The 15,128-nt window shown below is 35.9% G+C and overlaps 1 protein-coding gene across 1 annotated transcript in view; it reads left to right on the plus strand.

Annotated features, from left to right (window-relative positions):
* Positions 1–745: 745 nt before the first annotated feature.
* The window catches only part of ovo, a 34,596-nt gene continuing 20,213 nt past the window's right edge, over positions 746–15,128 (plus strand). The window contains 1 exon segment of the mRNA XM_064682752.1: positions 746–764. The gene's annotated coding sequence lies outside the window, so the exon portion shown is untranslated.

Raw genomic sequence — 15,128 nt, forward strand, 5'->3', positions numbered from 1 at the left:
AACAACAACAACCACAAATAACACCGGATTTATATATAAAAAATATATATAAAATCTAATTTTTTTTTTCACCAATCGCTTAACTGATCAAAACAAGAAGAAGCAGAAGAGTTGGCAGAACAACAACAGCAACAACAACAAAAACAACTGCAGCCACACACAGTATTAAACAGACACGCACTTGGATTAGTGTTTTGTTTACTGTGCCTGTGTGGGCTTGTGTATGTGTGTGTGTGTGTATGTGTGTACGCGCGCGCGTGTGCTAACAAACAAATCATAACAACCAAAAACAACAACAACATTAACTAATTAGCCCGCAAAAATGCCGAAAATCTTTCTGATCAAAAATCGGCTGCACCAGCAGCAGCAGCGCCTGCTCGAATCCCAGAATCTGCTGCAGCACAAGGCGCAGGACGATGAACGTTGCCTGGTGCCGCCGCTGAGTCCCAGCGCCGGTGCATCGAGTCGCGAACAGGCGCCGCCATCGCGCACGCCCACACCAACGCCAGCGCCTGCGCCGGCGCCGTCGCCCGTTCCGGCACCGGAACCGGAGCCGGAGGGTCAGGCCCAGGCGGCGGAACAGGAGCAGCCGCTCAGCCTGACAGCGGCATCGACGCGCAAACGTTTCCATCATCGACGTCATTATTTTGGCCAAACGCGACACAGTCTCGAGCTGGCCCAGGAATCCGGCACAAATTCCAATCTCAATTCGAATGCCGAGACCAGCAACAAGTCGCCAGCGACGCCCGAGCAAGTTCAAAATGGTAAGTTGATATCCCGCCAGCCATAAGAGATCCGAAAAGCTCTTAAAATCGCTGCAATAAAAACAAAAGACTTAGGCAACAAACTTGGCAAACATTCAGTTCAGTTCGTTGCCTAAGTCATTTGCTGCGCACCATTTTATGAGTCCTATGCAAATCTGCTCGAACAACATGCACAAAAGAATGCACATAAAAAACAAAAGACATAATTGAAAAGAAAAAAAACTTTTAAGTGACAAAAAGATTTTTTTAACTTTCTTCAATTTTAGCTTAACTTGAGATTGGTTTCATGTTGCTTTTATGTTCTGTTTGTGTTCAAAAGAGTTCTTTGTCCAAAATCAGCTAAATTTCGGTTACTTTTAGCATTCGCTTTAGAAAAACTTAATTGAAATTAAATTTATTTAAGCCATAGAAATTTGGGTGTTCCGCCCTAGAGTACCCTATCTATTGTTGCTTGGGTGTTCTTTTCGGCAGGTTTCGGAATCCAATTCGAATTTATGTCTCAATTTTGTGCTGGAAATCAATTTTACGACACGACAAACGCAAATTAAAAGCATGAAAAAGTTTTTTTTTAATTGAAAAATTATAATTTTCAAGCCATCAACGTTAAGTTTTTATTGTGAAAATCTTTGATCAAAACTTAAAAAAGCTGAAGAAACTGAAATAATTTGTTTCTTTATTCAAACTGAGACAAAAAATAAAGCTTAGCTGGAAAATTTTTTGATAAATAGTTAAATAACTAGAAATGTTTTTATAGAAACTTCAAACTGTAGCCTAGGCATGCCACAGCCTCAATGGGAAAATTTAACTAGAATTCTCAGAACTCGGTACCTGTCAGATAATATATTTTCAGACATTCCTGATGAAGGCGCACATTTTGCTGCATATTTGTAATATTTTATATTAGGCTGGACTTAATATATATTCTTAAGAGTACAATTTTTGTGAAATAGAAAGCTAGTTATGTAACAGATTTCGTAAAGTTTTTTCTGATATTGATATTGATTGAAAGGAATTTCAAATTTATTTTCTTCAGAGCAACATATGCCTATAATAAATCGTGTTTTTTTTTTATTCTCCAACGTATTGAGGATTATATTCTTATTATAAAATATATGTATTATTTTACAATTTAGTTTTTTATATAAGCTATCTATCTGTCTATCCATCCATTAATCTATTTATCTATCCATTTATCTAAACATGCATATATCTATCTATCTATCCATCTATTCATCTATCTATCTATCCATCCATCCATTTATCTATCCATCTATTAACTCATCTACCCATCTCTCTATCTATCAATCTTTCTATCTATCTATGTAACCATCTATTAGATCTCAGATTCGTTGTCATAAGACTACAAATATGCCCATAATATGAAATCCTTTTGGAAAAAACTCTCAAAACATATATCTAAAGTCTGTTTATATATTTTCTGTATTCATTTTCATACGACTACAAGTATGCCAATAATATAAACTCAGATTAAAACCCTTTTCGAGAAACTTCTCTCAAAACATATTGCTTAAGTACCGTTTGTATCCCCCGCGAGACAATCATCCCATTGCGCCTAAATTAGTTCTATGCTAACTGAATTATGCTGCATTTCTGTGGTTATTTTGCATGTTTTTGTATTCCATTTGGGTTTCTGCGAACCTTAGATAGCATCGAGCTGTTAGGTAACTATTCTATGCTGTGCTACGATTCAAAATCTTTGGCGTGCTGGGCTGTGCCTTAAGGACAAACACATTTCCTGCGCATTTGTTACACTTCCAGCTCATTACAAAGAAAACAAAAAGCTGACAGGCAAATAAATGCTTATGACCATATAATAGCTACAAATCAGTCAAGACAAATGCTGATGGCTATCTACAGTCTACAGCGGTCTGTGCTAGCCAAAAAGCTACCAATTCAGAGCTTCAAGCCAAATAACAACAACAACAGCAGCAGCAGCAGCAACAACAGCAAATTAGGCAGCGTCGAGCGTCGAGCGTTGAGCGTCTCGGGCATTTGTTGACGCCCACACGACACGACCCTTGGCTTGATTTTTATATTTCTGTTTAGATTCTACGCCGAATCTTTTGGCCAACATCAATCACTTTCATTGAATTGCCAAACAGAAACGAAAAGCAAGCAGCAGGAACAACAACAAGCCACAACTTATACAATTTATACAGTTCAGTTCATTCTAGTCCATCTATTTGGCGTCTTATATAATCGGCGGGGCGGCTTATTAAGTCATTTCGTAGCCGCGCTTCACCCTTGACCATGACTCCAAGATTTATAAAAATTTTATATTTACACACACATATATACATATAACAGGCGCCATATCAATATATTCCAAACGCATAACTTTCTTTTTGCGACTAAACAGAATTTATGAATTTCTTGAAAGTGAATTTTTACGCAGATGTTTCTTCTTTTTTTATTATTTATTTATTTATTTATCTATTTTTCGTTTTGTTGCCAGTTTTAGTTTTATCTTCCTATATTTTTGTTCACTTCGCTGCCTGCGTGCGTGTGTGTGTGTGTGCATGAAGTTCGCTGTCAAGTTCGCTGCCTAAGTCTTTTGTTTCACATCGTCTGCGTCTTAACTGCCCTTTGTCTTTTTTTGCGCAAAAATATCATAATTACATGTAGGAATAAGTATAATAAACCGAATAGCATAGAATGGAGTGCATAAAATAGAATGGAATAGAGTGGAATATTATATGGCATGCTATTGCTGTAGACTGCGGTGAAGTGTAGTGGGGTGTTTGAGGGGTAAGGTGTGGTGAGGTGTGGTGAGGTAAAGCGATGCGAAGTGAAGTGGCGTGGCAAGTGCTGTGGAAGTGGATGTGGAAGTGGAAATTGCTCGTCGTTGTGTTGTGGAACCCAACCGCAGCTTAAATCACACGCAGCCACCAAACAGCACTGTGTGTGTGCGTGTGTTTGTGTGCGTGTGTGTGAGTGTGTGTGCAGGCAGAGAGCCAAAGATCAGCTCTAATATAGAAGCTGATATTTGAGCTGGATGTTCTTTAACTTAATCACAAAAGCTATCAACCAAATAAAATGCAAAAAAAAATGCCTAAAAAAGTTCAAATGAAAAAAAAGATACAGAAAATATGAATTAAAACGAAATTGCTTTTCAATTTTGGTTTAAATAAGCTAAGCCCCGCTTTTCGAGCCAGCTAAATAAGGAATTGTCTAATCAAATATTCTGGCAGCACAGGGTTTTCAGAAACAATCGATGTAGGTAAGAAAAGAATTTAGATGCTGGCATCAGAAAATCAACTAAACTTTTCTTAAGTAGGTTAAAACGCTGCATTTGTAGACTGTAACTTTCAGCTATTCAATTCAATCGAATTACAAATGTTAAGCTCCATTTTATTGCGTTTATCTTAAAGAATATTATATAAATATAATATATATATAAATATAATAAACATTTGTTTAGCTGAACAGGGCCTTGGACCTCGAGCCAGCTAAACAAATATTCATAAAATACAAAGATCGCCAAAACCAGCATTAAAAATATATTATATATAAATAGAATATAGAATATTATAATAATAGAATATATAAAAAAAAAACTAGCTGATATATTTTCCTACCAAGTTTGACGCTTTTATATAGATAAAAATGTTCAATCATTAGCACATTAGAAAATCACTTAAATAAAGTCCAACATAACAATTTGAATTCCCTTTTATAGTTAATTTTTACCAAAACTTTCCTTCTAAAAGCTTTCAATTTCTGAACAAGTCTTTGATTTTAAATTATTTGTTATAATTTTTTGCAATAATTGCCCTAAGAATTCTTTAAAATTCTCAACTGGTTGACGCCGCCCAACTTATATAGCTTACTGTTATAATTATTTTTTATGGCAAATGCCTTAATTTTTTTTAACCTGAGCCGCCCTGTGGCAAGCCACACACACACACACACTCACACACACACACACACACACAAACACGCACACACGCACAGTTGGTTAGTTGTTAACGTTCCTTCTGTGCAGGCCTTGCATTACGGGCCTGACTCACTGGCTCAGTGGGCTCTGCCTTAGCGGTTAGCGGCCAAGAACTTCACACAGTTGAGCGCACACACGCACACACACATACCAAGAGACAGGCATAATATATGTATATGTATATATATATATATATATATATATATATATAAAGTTAGTTAAAGTTGGCAATGGGCAAATTATATAACAATGTGCTCCAGCGCCTAAGCCACAAATCTCTTTTGTGAGCCCAAGCAAAAGTACAAGTTGAGAGCAGCTCTCGAATGGGCAGTAAAACAAATGAGAAAAGAAGATGAAGTTGAAGCAACAGCCGCAGCAGCAGCAGCAGCAGAAGTGGAAGTGGAAGCAGCAAAAGGCCAAAGATAGGTAGCTCTAGCAAAAGTAGCAGAAAACTTGCAGCTAGCTGAAGCACATCATGAAAATGTTGATGATGATGATGATGGGGCAGGGTCTGGGGCTGGGTTTTGCGCCGTTTCGCGCAGCGTGTGTGTACATAAGCCCAAGTTGACTTTGGGCGTTGCTCCTCATGCGGCCATTTGGCCAAAGCGCAAGGCACAAAAGCAAAGGCAAAGGCAAAGGCAAAGTCAAGGCAACAAGCGGCAAACAAAAAGTGGTAGAACCAGTAAACCAGGCAGCAGCAACAGCAACAGCAACAACAACAACAACAACTGGCAACACGATTCTTGGCAAGGGCATGCCACACGAGAGATGTAGATGGCCACAGCGACGACAAGAGTCGAAAAGAACAAAACCAAAGCGTACAGAACGTGGCCCAAACCGTGTCTCAAGTGCAACATAATGTTGCTGTTGTTGTTGCTGTTGTTGCCACGGCCATAATTGCTGTTTGCCAGCGTCTCTGATTTAGCTCCCATACACACACAGAGACACACGCACACACACACACACACACACAGAACCCTGAGTACTTGCCTTATAAATATACATGCATATGGAGCTAGAGCTAGAGCTATATCTATGCTCGGCTGCACAGTGAAAAATAAAAATAACGATAAAAATGTTGCTTAATTTCATTCTTTTTGGCTTTCAATTTAAGCCCCGCCAAATGCTCGCCCAGTTGGCTTAGCAAAAGCCGTTTAATTGCCGTCAGACTTGGGGCAAGGGACCCGCGCGGGCAAACGAGCGACCTTCCCGGTTCGAATCCCCATTTCATATCAAATTAGATTTTCATAGTTTTCCGCAACATATTATTTAATTTATAATGCATACGATTTTACCATAAATATTTGAAAACATGAATTACCCGGCGTTGCCCAGTTCTAACTCGGTATTTATAATAATATAGATAAATAAATAAAATAATATTAATAAAATAACTAAAATAAAATAAAATACGTAAAGTAAATAAAATAAGACAAGTATATTAAAAAAAAAAAACAAATTAAATAAATAAGATAAATAAATATATTACAAAATTAAATAAATGAATTAAAATAACAAAACATAAAATAGATAAAAGATAAAAGACAAAATAAATTAAAAAATCAAAAAAAATAAATATATATAAAATTAAATAAAAATAACATAAAATAATATAATAGACATATGATGGATTTGAACTAGCGACTTTCCTTTCGACTTTACCAGTAACGAACAAACTGTTTCATATTTTTTTTACATTTAAACCAAAATTTTTTGCTCTGTGTACTCTATAAATATACAAAAGCTAGACCAGTAATTGCAATCTGCTAGTCCACAGAAAGATGGAAAAATGCTCGAGTGTTGCGTGCCACAAGTGGCAGGCATAAATATTCATATGCAATATATACTATAAATATAAATATATGTATATATATATAGAGAGAGAGAGAGAGAGAGGCGCGACCTTAAGACAAGGTCTGCTGCGCGCGGCTAAAAATTCCTAGAACAACAACAACAACAAAAACTACGACCACAAAAACAACAACTACAACCACAGCTGCCCAGCTAACTGCGCCAACTTCCTGTACCTTATTTTTCGTTGCTTTTGGCCAACTTTTTAGCAAAATTTCACAATCGTTTTATTGCCATCTTTTCATTTCATTTCATTTCATTTCTTTCTGCGGGCCAAAGTAAAAGTCAATAAATTCAAAGGAAATTCATTGATAAAGTCGCCGCGATAAGTCAACATTGGCTGTTTAGCACTTGATAACAACAACAACAACCAGCGACAGGTCTGGCAGCTGTTAGAAGCCCGTCGAAAAACAGAAGAAAGAAATAAAACGTTCAGAGTTCAATGAAGAGTTGACGCCGCGTACACGCAGATGTTACAACACGCGGCCGGAAGTTAGCGAAAGGTTGCAAAAGTTCTGCTGCCATTTATCTCTCTTGGCCCGCTGGCTAAGCCCGCTTTATGCCACGGCTAACCAAACCCTGTGCAACATTAAGAGTAATGCCAGAAATGGACAAAAGCAAAAGTCAGCTAGTAACTTGGCTAAATGAATAATTAAAACTTCTCATTTTCCATTAAGTCTTAAGTTTGATACGTTTAAGATATCTTAAAAGAAGCTTAACTGTTTTAAGGCCCAGCAAGAGTCAGAGATTTTGCTGTATACAATACCGCAAATTACAATAGAACTTTCTCACGCTTCAGTTAATCGACCCTTTCCTTCGATTTAACTATTAATTTGGCAAATAGCTTGAACATTAAAATTAAGAAATTGATATTAATATTATTTCTGCATATTATCCTTTCTAAGATCTTAAGAAGATAAGGAATAGCTTTCGATTTCTACAGTACAGTTTTAGTTTATATATATAAGAATATCAGATGCTTTTTATCACTTATAATTTTTTATCTATTATTTATAATTTCTCTATTATTGCTTATTTATAACTTATTAGTCATTGTATATTATTAATTATGTATTATTAATTATTTTTTATTTACTATTGATTATTTATTATTCATTATATATTATCTATTATTTATTATTTATTATTTATTATATATTATTTATTATTTATTATTCATTATCTATTATTTATTACAAATTATTTTAAAATTTTTATTTATTTTTTTATAATTGATTTATTTTTTAATATTCATTAATAATTATATTTTATATATTACGAGTCTTTTCTATGCAATTCTCAAAATTCAATCTTTAGGAGACTATGAAAATAAATGAGGACTTCATAAAGAGAAAATATATACATAAAATATCTGAAAATTCTATATCAAATATCATTTGAATACATATCATTGTTATCTTAAAATAAGCTCAACTATTTCTTAGCTCAAGAAAATATAAGAGAAAAGTTCGTTAGGCGCAAAATCCTCAAATAATTATCTTTACTTCTATTTCAAGAGGACAACATTTAATTTCAAAATTAGCTCTAGGATTTTCAACTTAGTTCAAATATATTCAAGCCTGTTCTTAGTTCAAGATATTTTTGCCCGGCTCTCGAATTGCCGCTGCCCAAAATCCTGTTTCTTTGACCATTTCCACTTAAAGCTCAGGTTTCAGCTTAGGCAAAAAGTTTTCTTCTGTTTTTTTTTTTTTTGGTTTGTGGAATACCTAATAAGGTATTCTCAGCAAATGTTAGTTGCTCGCTGGACAATTTGAATTGTCTGAAGAGATCCTGTGGCAAGTTCGTTGCCTAAGTCATTTGTTTTTTTTCTCTTTTCTTCTTTTATCGTATATTTTGTTTTCTGCACTGCGTCTGGCATTAGTTTTTACCTGCTGCCCGAAGACTGATAAACAATGCAGTTGTCTACCTGTTTAAGGGCTGACTCGCCTGTCTGCCTCGCGCGCCCCGCGTCGCTCGCGCTCTCACTGAAAATCAAACTAAGCAGCAAACAAAAAAAATAAAGAAGGGACCACGAAGAAGCAGAGAAGACGAGAAGAGAAAAAACAGAGATTTGACAATCAGAAAAACGAAGCGAGAACCAAAAGCAAAAAGGGCAAGAATCCTGCACACACACAGATACACACTGTGATAAAATTCAAAGCTGAGATTTATTTGTGCAGTGAATCAACACACACACACACACACCCACACACACAAGCAGAGCGAGAACTGGTCTCAAGTGCTGCGCTCGACTGCGTTCCGCGCATAAGAATAAAAATACACTTTTATGTGTGTGTGTGTGTGTGTGTGTATTTGAAAAGAACAAAAAAGTAAAAAAAAAATAAATAAAGAATAATAATAAAGGAAGCGAGTTTTTTTTCGCTTCTTCTTCCCATTTTTGCTGGCTGGGCACTCTTTTTTTTTTTTGGTATGCGATGACGACGCAGCAGCAGTTGGAGCTCAAATACCTGACCAGAGGCCTCGCCTCTGGAGACTCGCTGCGACTCTCACGACTCTCCGGAACGCCGAGTCTCGACTTTGTCTTTGGCCCAGCCCTGTGCTGCGTAAAAGGTGTGTGTGTGAGTGTGTGTGTGTATTGATTGCACTGCCTGGCCCCTTGGGCCTTTGTTAGCCCCTGTCACGGCCTTTGTCTCCCAAGTCATCTTTCAGTTTTAGCATGAAAATGCATTAAATTGTGCAGCGCACACAGCTTCCACACACAGAACTCTTCTCTCTTTTGCGCTGCTCTCGAGTCGCTTCTCCCTTAATTGAATCAAGGCCCTAACAATTGCACGCCAAGAGCCAGGCAATTGAACCTCGGCAAGTTCTAGTCTGCGGCAAGTTGCTTCCAACGGCACCTTACGATATTCTCATTTGTTACTTTGGCATTGGGTGCCTATTAAAGGAAATAACTTGACTCTTTTGACGGGTTTAACTGTGTTTGATAGTCTAGTAATCACATCCCAAAATGTTCCAGGCTAGCTTTAATAATCTCTAAGTATACATGGTCTAGTTGAGATCTATTTTCGTTAGTTCACGTAATCCAATAATAAATTATAATTATTCTATTGGTTTTATTCCAATTTTTTGATAATTCACATGTTGCTGAAAATCCACTCATTTGGGTGGAATTTAACTTTATATTCACTTTAATTTAAATTTAAGGAATTCATTTATAAATTTTAATTATTTCGTGTGTGAATTGCATTTCTATTGGCAGCAATCTGATTTTTGAGAATCCATGTGAAAATCTGTTGAGAACATGTTTCAGACATTTCTGCAAATTCACTCCTGTGTGGTGGAATTCGACTTAAATTCACTTTAATAATTTAATTTATTTTAAATTTCAGGAATTAAGTTATATATTATAATTATTTCTTATGTGAACTGCATTTCTATTGGTCGCTATCCAACTTTTGAAAATTCTTTCGTAAATTATTTAAAACATATTTCACGCTTTCCTGATAATACACTCCTTTGGGTGGAATTCGACTTTAAATTCACTTTAATCCCTGCAAAGAGTGTTCTTATTACCTTCTCTTTGAAACCAAAACTTTTTACATTTGGTACACAACTGCATCTAAATTTCTGAAATGTGAAGCTAGATTTGAACCCGCGCTCAATTGTTAGTTAACCAAAACCCACCCGAGTATTTCACATTTTGTCACAATCAATTTTTTTTTTGGAATTTCTGGTTTTTTTTGTTGTTTTTTTTTTTATTCAGTGTCAATAACTTGTAAATTGTTTGCCGTATTTTGAATTTCAGTTACCTTTTTTGTGTGTTTTTTGCTGTTGTTGTTGTTTTTTCTGGCATATTTATTCACATGTATTATTCGTATTATTATTATTAATATGGAAACTCGTTTCGGTTTAGCGAGGCGATAAAGCACAAAATTATTGCATTTGTTTTTGTTTTATGTAGCTTATATTTATAAAAAAATACTGTGTTTTTTTTTTAATTTGCGATTGAAACACGTTTAACGCTTCATAGCAACAACAACAACAACAACAACAACAATAGAACTTGTTTCCTTTTTGTTGTTGCTGTTAAAAGTTAACTGTTGTTTTGTTTAACGCTAAAGACGAACGAGTTTCGCGTTCCGCATGCTTCAGAATTCAATTTCGATTGTTGATTCTTTGTTATATTTCGTCTTTTATTGATGAGACATCTCTCAATTTGGTATGCCCAAAACGAGAGAGCGTTTCGAAAGGATATAGAAATATATATATATATACATATACATATATATTTTTAGGTTAGATGAGAAACTGTATCCAGAACATTTCTGCATCTATCTTCAGATTTCTGAATTCTAATCAAAATATAAGTTCATATAAGTAATAAAGCATTTGGTTTTCAGTCCATTTAGATTTTATGTGTGCATATGTATGAAATGGAGAATAATCTGATATTATAATAATAAATAAATAGAAAATAATTCTTATTTGTGTGTAATACTAATAAAGTTAGGGTAGTTTAACAAAACATAGGGAGAGTCCGAGAAGGTCTATAGTGCCTGTTACTTGAGAGGCTTAAGAGTAGCTAGGTTAGCCTGCAGAAGGAACGTCGTACTCTTGCTGCAGCAGTTTCTGATCACAGCTAACGGGACAAACTCTTTGCTCAGCTGCTTCCTTTTATCACAAGTAAAGGTAGAGAGAATGTGCTTTGTCTATCTCTGAGGAGCAGAAAAAGGAAGTCATCTTTGTGAAACCTTTTTGGTTCTTTTCTTATTCTAATTATTTAGTCAGCCTGCCTCTTTTCCCCAAATACTTCTTACTCGCTCTCTCTCTCTCTCTCTTTATATCTCTTTCACTCTCTATCTCTCTCTCTCTTTATATCTCTTTATATCTCTCTCTCTCTCTCTTTCTCTCTTCCCCTTTCTCTCTCTCTCTTCTCTCTCTCTCTCTTTCTCTCTTCCTCTTTCTCTCTCTCTTTTTCTCTCTCTTTCTCTCTCTTTCTCTCTCTCTCTTTCTCTCTCTTTCTTCCTCTCTCTCTGTCTCTCTCTCTTTCTCTCTCTTTCTCTTACTCATTCTCTTTTCTTATTACTCCTTTTTCTCTCTTTTGTATTATTTATTTTGTTTAAATTTTCCAATCATTTTTGTTTTTATTGTTTGGCATTTGAACAATATGAAACGGAATGGAATGGAACACGACAATTTGCGACCTTTGGCTTTGGGGTCAAACTCAAAAAGTCCCTCAAATCCTGTATGGAAATTTTACTGTTTAGCGCGGAAAAGGAAACTAAAATCTCCAACTAGACGCAAGCTCAATTAATTTGGTTGCTTGAAGGTGTTGCCTATAGTTAGAGATAAACACACACACATGCACTCACACACACACGCATACTTTCACGCAGTTACAAGTTTTCATTTTCATTTGATTTGAATTTTATTACGTTTAGTTCAAGTGTGCGAATTTTATTATTATTCAATTGTTATTGTTGTTGTTGCAAATGCAAATTGAGCAAAAGTAAATAAATATAAATTGCATTGTTTAAATAACCATTTAATGCATTTAGTTATTGATTAAACAAATTATGGGCTCGTTTAGCATGATTTATTGTTGCTCTATGCTAAACAGTTTCCGCTCCGGCAAATGTCAATGTCAAGTGCAAATCAAATTGTGGAGCCAGGTTAGGGTTTAGCTCAAGGGAAAATGCTTTAAATGGAAATTGTGAGAGGGCAACGCGATTCGATTAGATACAATTTCTGATAGCAGATAATAGACATAGATATATTGAGATATATATTAGATAATAGTTGCTAAAACTAAGCACTGGCACGCCGAAGATTTAATACCCTTGCAGACTTTTGCAGATGTGTGAGAATAGTGAAGCTCACAATTACTGAGTTTGTTGAAAATAACTTGAAAAACAGAATATTCTGCCATATAAGAAACTACTTTTCGGTCGTTCATTCCTATGGCATCCATATGATATAGTGGCCCGATGTTAATAGAATATGTAAGCAGCATAGAGAAAATTTCGAATTCAAAGTTTGGTCAAGATATCTTAATAATCTTAATCGATCGTTCTTATGTCAACTATATGATATAGTGAGTGGTCGGATGTTGGCAGGATTTAACATATATGTCGACAGCATAGTGTAACTTATATATGCCGACTGTGGACACGATACCCTCTACAATGTCATAAAAATACAAAGTAAATCTCTTAATAATTTTAAATATAAGAATTGGGCAAACCCAAAATTAGTATAAAATATCCTTAGAAAGTTCTTGGAGCTTAGTAAATATTTAATATTTGTAGAGCTTGTAGAACATTTAATGACTTGGCCACATAAAATCCTGAGAAATTGTCACGCAAATTACTTAACATTGTGTCTTACAACATTTTTTCAATATCAGATGATGGGACTATAACAAAAACAACAACTACAACAACAGCTATTACAACAAATTAATGACAATATCAATAATCGCACACACGCACACACACATGAGAGTCTAAAATTAAACAGCTAAAGCAGCTCAGCAGCTACAACCAGCGACTGCATGCATACACCTACACACACACACAGACAGGTGTGTGCGCGTGTGTGTATGTGCACATATGCACATGTAATGCACACACTAGTGTCATGTATTTTTCAGGTCAGGGTTGACTTGTGACTGACTAAATGAATGAATGAATGAATTGAATGCATGAATGCGCCCCACCAACTGTCCCGCTCGCGCTCTGCGAGTGTGTATGTGTAACTGTGTGTGTGTGTGTGTGTGTGTGTGCACGACTAACTATATGTAGCTATATTGTAAAGCTGAACCGCTATAAGCTGCCGCCCCCCCCCCCCTCCACCCCTCATACACAACCCCAACCCCAGCAACACTTGTCGCTGCATCTCACTCTCTCTCTCTCTCTCTTTCTATCACTGTTGCTCTCATTCTGTCTCGCTCTGTCGCAATGCAGTCTGAACTGGTTAAGCACTTGACAACTGTCAACAACTACAACTACAAAACTGCAGATGCCCCCGACACGCCAAAGCTGCAGCGCGAGATGCTGCTTCATTAGGGCAACATTGTATTTCTTTCTAGTATTTTTAGTATCTTTTTGACAAACCAAAAACACAGAAAAAAAAGTGAATTTCAATCATGTAAAATTGTTCATCAAATTTCAACAGGCGCTGCGCTTTGTTTTCCTTTCCATTGTTTCGTTTCGTTTCATTTCATTTCGTTTCGTTTTTTTTTTGTTTTGTTTTTTCTTCTCCTTTCCCCCGCTCCGCTTGGAATTGTGCAATTTTGCACATCTCACAGCTAAATAGCTTCGCGGCCTGAATTGGTCAATATTTGACCTATGAATTTGTGAAATTTTTTCATATGAAATCTCTTTAGCTTTTTTTTTTTGGCTCGATTTGCATAAAACGGCAATTTTAATATTATGGCGCGAGATGTGTCATTCGTAACGATTGAAATGAACTGAAACACGTCAATCGGCAGCAATCAGCAGAGAGTATCTGGCAGGGAAAATGTAAATGGGGCTTACAAACAGCCACACACCAAATTTTCAAGCTCTAACTAATATAATCCCCGAGATCTGATAGGCTAGTAGCTTGAATTATTGAGAGTATAATACAGTTTTCTGTGAAAACTCTGTACTATAGTCCCTGTAGCAGCCACATACCAAATTTTACAACTCTAGCTCCTATAATACCCGAGTTCTAATAGGATAGTAGCTGGATTATGGGGAGTATAATACGGTTTTCTACAAGAAGCAAGTAGTAAGGTCTTTGGAGCAGCCACCTACCAAATCTCCCAGCTCTAACTAATATAATCCCTGAGTTCCGATAGGCTAACAGCTTGAATGGGGGGGATTACAATATGGTCTTTCATATACACCTAGCAGTAAAGTCTTAACAGCAGTCACATGCCAAATATTTCGGCTCCAGCTCTTGCAATCGCCCAGTTCTTATGGGCTTGTAACTGTGAACACATCTTCCTCTATCATTTACACAAATTTTAACAACTTTATTGCAGCTTGTCGAGACTTTGTTTAAACAGTTTTTAAGACAATTTCGTTGAGAGCTTTTGTCCGATTAGACGGACTGCGTGAGGCATCACTTTAAAGCGCCATAGCAAATACTTGAAAAACAGTTTGTCAAATTGCTGCTAATTTCGTGTACAAATCTTTACGCTACGGAATTGCCCAATTGGAGTTCGTATGTGTGTGTGTGTGTGTGATTGTGTATAATTGTGTGCATGCGGCCACACCTCAATTGATTACACACAAGAGCTGCGGCGGCAACAGCTATCAGATTGGCAATGACAGAAATTTCAATATCAATATCAAGTTCGTTGCCTAAGTCTTTTGTTTGCCGCTTGCAAGTGAAAATTTTGACAAAATACAATATCAAAACAAATTGCAAAAATATATAAAAAAAATTATAAAAAATTAAGAATACTAAATGAAAATAAATTGATATAGCTAAAACTAATTTAATTCAAAAATAGATTTATAAATAGCTTAATATATAATCAGCTTAAAATATAATCAAAAATTTAAATAAGCTAAGCAATAAATATATTTACATGGTATTCATAT

The sequence above is a fragment of the Drosophila montana genome, unplaced genomic scaffold, assembly GCF_035044405.1.
Source record: "Drosophila montana isolate Dmon_TW-CO22-7 unplaced genomic scaffold, ASM3504440v1 contig_2496_1, whole genome shotgun sequence".
Lineage (NCBI taxonomy): Eukaryota > Metazoa > Arthropoda > Insecta > Diptera > Drosophilidae > Drosophila > Drosophila montana.